The sequence below is a fragment of the Limulus polyphemus genome, unplaced genomic scaffold, assembly GCF_000517525.1.
Source record: "Limulus polyphemus unplaced genomic scaffold, Limulus_polyphemus-2.1.2 Scaffold176, whole genome shotgun sequence".
Classification (NCBI taxonomy): domain Eukaryota; kingdom Metazoa; phylum Arthropoda; class Merostomata; order Xiphosura; family Limulidae; genus Limulus; species Limulus polyphemus.
Window position 1 is genome coordinate 620,851 of NW_013665786.1, and position 9,792 is coordinate 630,642.

Genomic DNA, 9,792 nt, shown 5'->3' on the forward strand with positions numbered 1-9,792 from the left:
ATATGTTTTGTGAACCTTATTGGCTATAATTACTTTTTTTAAATCATAGTTTTTTCTTTATTAGATAAAAGACAGGCTTTATGTTTATTACTTAACTTTTGAAACATAGAATGTAATTATGAAGTCATTCTAACAGGTTTGAATAATGCTTTCAGTAAGGTTTTAAATTCTTTTTTTTTTTCTTCTAATCTTTAAGCTACAAAAAGTGCTCTTTAATGAGGTGGTAAAGGTTTTCTTTTGTTTTTTTTTTAGATTTTGTGCTATCTATGGAAAGTATTTACCTGATATCAAGAATAAAATTAATATATGTTTTATGAGGTTATGTTGTTCATTAATATCTTGATTATTGTTTCTGTGTAATCATTTATGTGCAAGTGCTTTGACAAAAATATATAAACCTGTTCAAATATCATGTTCAAAATTTACACATATATATATATATATATAATTTTAATTAAGGCTACTTTAACAGTTTAAATATAACTTTTCTTTTGTATCAATTTTTATACAGAGTGTTGTGGTGTGTAGATAAAATAGGCCTACAAAGAAAGCTCATGAGAAAAAACTTCATTAAAACTAACCTTTTATGGAGTAATTGACTGTAGAATTTCTGTTTTAAAGAGTAAGACACACACCTTTTCATATAATGTTATTTATTCTATTAATGTAATACTTCCTTTTCTAGTCAATTCTTCAAGACCCACAAATATTGTAATGTTAGTTCATTGTAGATCTGTAAATCTTGTGTACATTATTTACCATAAAAATTCTTATTTACTTATAGATGTTAGCATTGTTATTACAATGATACAAATATATACATATAAATAATTATAATAATTCTGTATGTTTGTTAAATAATATTCTACTAACTGTAGCCTAACATGAATGTTTTTGAAAATCTCTCTCTCACCCATCTGCACTCAGCTCTTAGCTCACTGTGTAAACAGTACAGCTTTCAATACTACAGTGTATGCTTTCATTGTTACTGGTACTGCTGTAGCTGCTCTGTCATTATGAACACCTGTCTTCATCTTGTAAATGTATAATTCTACAACTCTGTAAGGACTAGGTTCAAGATCTGAGAGACAAGGTGTAGCTTTTGAGAATAACCTGAAATAACCAACCAGTCTTGTATTTACTGCTGCATGTATTGTACACAATACATTTTGTTGTTGTTCTTCAGACATTTCCTGCTCTGTTGTTACATTATTATTATCATCATTTTCGATGTATTTCAGTGTAATGTTAGATATAAAAATAAATTAAAATATGTAATGTGATGTGACTAGTGATGTAATTTTTTCCCAAACCAAATTCTACACATTTAACTCTGGTGTCAGAAAGACTTTGTAAACCACTAAAGCTTAAATAATAGTTTTAATTTTACTTTTAATTCAAACTAGCAGAATTGATACAAATTGTATGTAAACCTATACAATTCAGAATTATGTGTAAGACAGCTGGGAGAAACATGATAAAAAAAATCCAAAAACAAATGCTAGAATGAAAAGATCTAAATTAGAATTAGTTTTAATTAATTCAGTACTTTTAGTTTAATAACAAAGTCAGGGATAATTGTTATGTATCACTTCAAATTATAGTGTACGAATCATGGCATTTATACCACTAGATACAGTCAAGGGAAAGCTTGTGACATTTTACAGTAAATTCATAAATATTCTGTGCAAATAGCAGTGCTTCTACAGTTTTAGCAACATTTATATGATGAAATTACTCTAAACAGTTCCTAAATTCAACATACTTGATTATTAGTCAACCATTTTTATTTAAACTTGAAACTTCTGTCATGGCTAATGGCTTTCTTTAACAAAATTAAAAGAAGATAAAATACACTTACTGCATGAAGATCATAATGATATATTTATCATTAACACATTATTCACCAGTATGATTGATAATATATTGTATAACTTATATGCCCTTATCAGTTTATAGAGACAATGTCATCACCATAATGTTTGTATGTGATTTTATCAGATTTCATATAAAAATGGAGAAGATGTTTATGCAAGATACCAACTCCCATACCAGCACTTACTAAGAAATATTTCATAATCATGGCAACTATATATTCCAAGATTATACTTCTCTGCATATAGAATAGCTTGTGCATCTGACTATAAGACTTGCATGCCACTAGCTTGGAACTAACTCCCACCTAAAAAAAAACAGGTGTTTTACATGAATTGTGCTAGTTCATGATGATATCACTGTGTAACAATAGCCCTCTACCAATAGGGCGATGACACAACCTACTTGCACAGTAGCTCACCCTAAGCATTTGTGCTTCAAATAACTTCATTCTTCTCCTCAACATTGTTTAAAATTAACATCTTTCAAAATTGTTAATCAGTTACTTGAGATTTGTGATGATTTCTTACAGAGTTGAATTTCTTTTACGTTTGTCTGGTTTAGTGTTTGTGATTCACATAACCATCATGTTTTTGTCTTTAATTTTCATTAGGACACAAAAAAATTCCTGTCATTACAAATTTTCAAGTGATGGTAATTTATGTTTAGTCCCGTGTTAGTGACAATGTTTCTAATATGGGAACTGTGGTTATTGGGGGCTACTTGACATGATTTTTTAGGTATGTTTTTCTCTCTCCTCTGTGTCTTTTGATTCCATCCATACTTTACTACATGAAACCCATACTCAAGATTACTACCCTCCTTCACCTGACATTAGTGTCCATGCAGTATCATTTCTTGAACAATTGTGCACTTGTACTAACATGACTCGCCCTCTTTGTCTTCTTGAATCTTTTGTCCTGGATTACAGCCATTCTTCATTTCCATTCCTCGATTCCCAGTCAACGGAATCTCTTTTACTTGCTTTGGACCCCTCAACTTCTTCCCTTTCTAGTGCCCAAATTTCATAACTTTGTCTCTATATTACCACCCTCCTGCATTACCTCTTTTCACTTCACCTTATGTTTGATGCTCTTGATCATGATCTATAGAGTTTTTATCGAGAGGTTCATTCTCTTCTATTTACCACATTGGCCTGTAATTTTTGTACTCCGTCCCTCCTTACTTGATTCCTCTGGCATTTGGACAGGATGCTCTTGTATGCCTCCATCATGTTTATCTACATAATCTTAATTAGGCTCCATTTCTTTGCCCAGAGGTTTTTGGGGGTGTTTCTGACTAACTGTAAACCTGGTTTGAGGTAGCATGGCATCAGTCTTCATTTTCTACTGTGGTTTCTCATTTGTCTCAACCTCCATTCTGCTCCTATTCTTCAGCCCGCTGAATCCATGTCTAGTATTTCCATTCTAGCTTCCCAGCCTTCTTCTACTTCCTTGTGTCATGTCGTCACTCATCTTGTCAGTGTCAACCCTGTCAGGTATGGCTCTCTGGGGACCTGTCTGTCTCTCTTCTCTAGTTTTTGGTTTTCATTTTCATCAATATATGGGTTCTTCAGGTTCTCACTCACAGTCTATATCTCTACTTTTTTTCTCCTCCTTCCACTGATCTCTTTTTATCTTCAGTGTCTTAAGGATGTGGTTTCAGATTTCTTGGCCAAGAATGCCATTGAGAGGTATTTACTCCTACTTCTGATTATTACACTTGTCTTTTTGTGGTCTCCAAGAAATTTGGGATTGGCATCCAGCTATAGACCTGTCACCTCTTAACCTGTTTCTTGTCATCTCTCGTTCCATTTGGAGGACTTTTTTCTCTCTGGTTGTTCTTTTCACCCAGACTGTGTATAACCAAGGTCGATGTTTCAGATGCCTCTTTACACTATTACATGAAACTCATTCTCAAGACTACTATCCAAAAGGATCGCCTGACATTTTTTTTTTTATTTTATCCAACTGGATTGGGTCTCTCAGTTCCATGCTCTTCCTTTTAGCATTGTGTCTGCTTGTTATGTCTTCAGTCGAGACATTGGGGCACTTGCCAACCTTGTTCATGGATAGGAGCTGATGTTTCATTATTTCATGGACAATTGACTTCTCCTCGCTCCTTCTCAGGAGGACTCCTCTCACACCTACATTCTTTTTCATAAAGCTGCTTGGCTGGGTTGGCTTGTCAAGCTTTCCCAGTATTTTCTCGCTCCCACCCTATATTTGGTACATCTTGGCATTTTCTTCAATTCCCATCTATGTCAGCTCAGCCTTCATTACTTTGTCTATGAGCAACAGAAAGTCTTTTCGCCAAGAGTTGCACATTTCTTTTACACCCTGTATGCAATATTCTTTTGCTTTTGAGATCTCTGCCTTCCCTTGAACCACTCAAGGAACATTGCAGAACTAGTACAACCTTTCTCAGAATCTGTTGTCCTGGATTGTGCACCTCCCCTCTTCTTTGGGACCTGCTTTGATGGCTCGACCATGTTAATATCACAGAGACAATCCCCTTGCCACCTCCCGACCAGATTTCCATCCTTTCACATGTTTCTGTTTCAGACTAGGGTGCATCTCTGAACAACAATTTGATTTTAAGCATGTCAGTTCTGGAAAAGCATTCACATCAATGTATTTGAAATTCTTGCCATCCATTGCATATGCTCCTTTATCTCATATAGATAAGCTGGTCATGATCCAATCTGACAATTCCACATTCGTTTCTTATGTCAACTGTCAGAGGGGGGTACCTATTCCAAGGTTGTTTGCTTTCATACATTGGGCCTGCTATATTGGGCTCATTCCCATTAGGTTTGTCACACAGTTTGTCATGGGCCGGGTATCTGAACTTGTTCACGAATCACTTCTCTTGGCTGGACTCTCTACTCATGGAGTGGTCTCTTTACTTTCAGGGTTTTCATTGGACTTTCCCTCAGTTGGGCACACCATTTATCAATGCCTCCACCACTCCTATCAACTCCAAACTTCCCCCTTTTGGCCCCCAGTTCCTCTTTTTTTGTTTCTGGTGATCAGTACTCTTGGCCAAGACTGGTTTTACTCTTTTCTGTATGCCTATCTTCCTCTTCGTCTTCTTCCTCATATCCTTGCTTTGATATATGACACTCCTTGTCAAGTCTTATTGGTGGCACCTTTCTTGACTGGCACAACCCTGGCTTCCTTTGCATTTTCAGTTGGCATCCAGACATTTTATTCGTCTGCCTAGATTCCACTCTCTCTTTCTCCAGCCACATTTCTCTCTCTTTCAACCAGGGGTGTTGCTCCTTCACCTTCATGCATGGGATTTGTATGGGCCATTGTTCACAGGGCTGAACTCTCCAATCATGTAGCCTTTATCTTATCTCTTTTCCCCTCGAGGTGGATTCCCGTACGTGGTGAGGGGACCTCCCAGGGAAGGTTCTGTATTTTCAGTTTACCTCCTCTGGGATCTGAACATCCACCCACATGTTTGCTGTGCATGGCAACTTGTGATGGGGGAGGAGAGGATCCTAGTGGTTGGGTGGTGTCTGGGGCACTGCAAAACACCACTTTGGCCTTGAATGCCTGTAGGCAGGTGGCCTTGGGTGTTCCAAGGTAAATCAGCTGGTCTTCTTGGGCTAGGGTCATCCAAGTACCAGTGTTGGGCATTCTCAATGGGTGTTGTGGACATCGATGCTAGTATTTGGATATTGTGTTCACAAAACTCTGGTGTTGCTGTGGTGTCCTTGTTTGACATTGTAGTGCATCCCCTCTTAGGACCCTATGGTGAGTGGGGTCAGTGGGCACTGAATTTTTCTCTTTATATTATGGATCCCCTACTTCAAATAAAAATGAAATGGTAAAAACTCAGCCTATTGGTAAACGACCACGCCTTGAAGACTCTGACTTTCAATCTTCAACTCATCTTGCTTCTATTCCTGGTTTTCTCATTATGAATTCTTTGTCAGAAAAACGTTTAAGTCAGATGTCTCCCTTTTTTATATTCAGAAGGGATTAGAGGGGCTTGCTCGCTCTCCAAAGTCAGTCAAAAAGCTATGTTCTGGGGGCATCTTGGTGGAAACATCAACACCAAAACATCGTAAACTCCTCTTGAATAAGAAAGTCATTGGGGATATACCTATTGAGGTTACTTCCCATGCTACTTTGAATTTCTCACGAGGAGTTATTGGTAAAAGGGATTTGAAGAACATCCCTGAGTTGGAGATCCTCGTTCGTTTCTCCAGCCAAGGAGTTTCTGCAGTGTGACGTATCTCCACTAGAAATTATGCTGCCTACCAATGTTCTCATTTTGACGTTTACATTTTCAGGTCCACCAGCCACTGTAAAGGCAGGTTATTTGAACTGTAAGGTATGGCTATATATTCCCAGCTCTCTCTGATGTTTTCAGTGTCAGTAGTTCGGTCATTCGATGGCATCTTGTTGTGGTTCTGTGACATGTGCTCGTTGTGGTGGCAAGGGCCATGACGCCTACGAATACGAACTGGACCCTCACTGTATTAATTGTAGTGGTTCCCATACTTCTCACTAAAGATCTTGCTCTAAGTGGATGGAGGAGAAAGGGCTACAGCATTTAAAGATTGTTAACAACATTTTTTACCCAGAGGCTTGGAAGTTATTGTCCCCTACTACATCTCGGACATATGTTGCTGCACTATGCACCATTGCTATGGTGGAAGTGCAGATGGACCTTTCCATGCCTCTGTCAATTTTTTTCACATCATGTGAAGGGTCTTTTGCTCTCAATGGATAATCCAGTTGACAAGTCAATGTCTACTCCCATCTCTGTCACCACCACTCCTTCCTGTGACTGCCCAGGTCCACCTTCTATGGCCCCAGCCTTTGGTGTCCACTTGGGTCCATCTTCTTTGGCCTCAAGATGCAGAACGATTATTCATTCACGTCCTCAGTCGCTGTAATCTAAGTCTAATGACAGAGATCTCCATACTCGACCAAGGGTAGGTTCCATGGAGGTCGATAGACCTCCTTCTAGTAAAGAAAAACGGCGTGGCCATAAAGAAAAATGGTTCTCTGCCCAGTTCTCCTCCACTTGCATAAAAATGGCCACTTTAATACAGTGAAACTGTCGAGGTTTTCGTTCTAATCTGAATTACACTATCCTGTGTGTTTTTCTTTACAGGAAACATTGCTGATACAGTCATCGTTCGGCAGTTTTCTTTATACCAGAATGGCAGGTTGTATGATGGATGAGTGCATGGAGGGGTAGCACTGCTGGTCGACCAGCACATGTCCACCTTGTCTGTGTCACTCAATATGCCCTTTGGGACCATAGCCATCCATGTTTCCTTGGGTTGTACCATCACTGTTTGTTCTCTCTACCTGTCTCTTGGAGAGACTTATGATCAATCAGACATTGATGCTCTCATTGAACAGTTGCCATCTCCCCTTTTAATCCTAGGATACTTTAATGGACACAATCCCCTCTGGGGTGGTGCTGATATTGATGGGAGGGGTTGTTCCATAGAGCATCTGCTCTCGGATCATAACCTTTCTGTCTTCAATACTGGTTCTTATACTTATTTTCATGCACCTAGTCAGTCTTTTACTGCCATTAATCTATCAATCTGCTCCCCTTCACTTTTCTTACAGGGTTGATGGTGACCCACGGGGCAGTGATAATTTTCCTATCATTTTGAGGGAGATTGACTGTGGTCGATGCCATTTAACCCGAGTGCCACAGTGGAAGTTGTACCAGGCTGACTGGCTCTCTTTCATTGCTCTCTTGGAACTTGATCCTGCCATTGTCTGTCTGCCATCAATAGACAATTTCATAGTAGCAATGACTAACTGTATCATCCAGGCAGTTGCTCACTCTGTTCCTAAGACCTTGACACGTTTTCCATGGTATCCTCGTCCATGATGGAGTCCTGCCTGCCAGGAGTCACATAAGGCTCAAAAACGGGCCTGGGAATTTTGGATTATGTTCACTACTAGCATCTCTTCTACCACTAGTTCTAAAATCATATGGGACAAGATTTGATACTCTTAGTGATAGCTTTTCTAGTGCATCTAGCACTTTTGTTTCTTCCCTCGCCTTCTTGGTCATCAAGTCTCGGGTAGAGCAATCACCTCTTTCCTTTTGGGCTGATCATCTCTATGACTATAATCGCCCCCTTTACACTGGTGGAACTCAAACTTGCTTTTCATCGGTCTGGCAGTACATTAGTCGGACCTGATGAAATACACTATGAGATGCTGTGCCATTTCTCTCTTGCCATTCTACTGGTAGTTTTTAACTGGATCTGGTAGGATAACATTTTTCCTATTGCTTGGCACCAGGCTATTGTCCTCCCTTTCTCTAAATATGGGAAGAATTCCAAGATTCCTTCTAATTATCGTCCAATTGCTTTGACTAGTTGTCTCTGTAAGGTCTTGGATAGGATGGTTAATGCTCGTCTTGTTTGGTTCCTCGACAAACAACCTCCTTTCGCCCACCCAGTGTGGGTTACATCGACAGGGCACCACCATGGACTACCTAATTCGACTTGAAATGTTAATCAAGAAAGCCTTGAGAAGGCTTATGATACTATGTAGAGGTATGGCATTTTATGGGACCTCCATTCATATGGATTGCATGGCCATTTACCCATTTTTATTAAGAACTTTTTACTATATAGGCAATTCCAAGTCCGTGTAGGTTCGACTCTTTTCCGTTCTTTTCCACAGGAACTTGGAGTCCCTCAGGGCTGTGTCACATTTTTCAGTATCAAAATTAATGCTATCGCTACACACTTTCCTCGTGCTGTTGCAAACAGGCTCTATGTCGACGACTTCTACATTTCGTGTCGGTCATCAAACATTAGTTTTATTGAGTGGCAGCTTCAGACTGCCCTCAATCGCTTGTTGAAGTGGACCACAGCAAACGGTTTCACATTTTCTTTTTCCAAAACCGTTTGCATGCATTTTTGCCACCAACATGGTCTACATCCCAATCCCGAGCTCCGTCATGGTGATCTTGTTCTTCCTGTGGTCCCTCAGGCAAAGTTCTTGGGCTTGTCTTTGACTGTAAGCTTACTTTCATTCCACACATCAAGCAGCTACATGTCAAGTGTACAAGGGCACTGAACATCCTCCGTGTTCTCTCTTCCACCTCTTGTGGACCAGATCGATGTTATGTGCTCAAGATTTATCGTGCCATGATTCGATCCAAACTGGACTATTGATCTTTGGTCTATGGTTCTTTCAGGACCTTGGCCTTGAAGATGCTGGACCCCATTCAGCATTTGGGGCTTTGTACACTGAGTCTCACGAACTCCTTTTCACCTCTGTCCTTTGCAACTTTCTATACAGTTTGTTACCAAGCTTCGATCCTTACCATAGCATCCCACCTGGGTCATGCTCTTTCAGAACAGATGGTCTGCAATTCCTCCCTTTGGCCTTCATTTCTAGGCACAACTGGCTGAATTGGGTTTGGCACTGAATGGTGTTGCTGTCCCCAATGATCAGCCTATTCTACCATGGCTTATTACCATCCCCAACTGTGACCTTTCCTTGAGTCATCTGAGGAAGGCGGATACTCCCAGTTGGAAGCACCATCTTCTCTTTGCTGAACATCTTTTGAACCATTCTTATCTTCCCATTTACACAGATGGTTCGAAATCAGGTAACTGTAGGCTCTGCCATGGTTTGCTATGGCTCAGTAGTTGCTTGCAGGATCCCCTCTACAGTTTCTGTGTTCACTGCCGAGTTGTATGCTATTTCTCTTGCCCTGGATCATGTAGCAGCTATGCAGTACAGCAGTTGTACTATTTACACTGATTCTCTTAGCTCTCTACTGGCCCTGGAATCGCTTAACGTTAATTCTCACCCTTTTCTCGTCGATATTAAACAGTGACTGGCCCATTTTTCTCTATTTTCTGTCTCTATCTCTGTCTGCAGTTCAATTACATTACATCGTTGC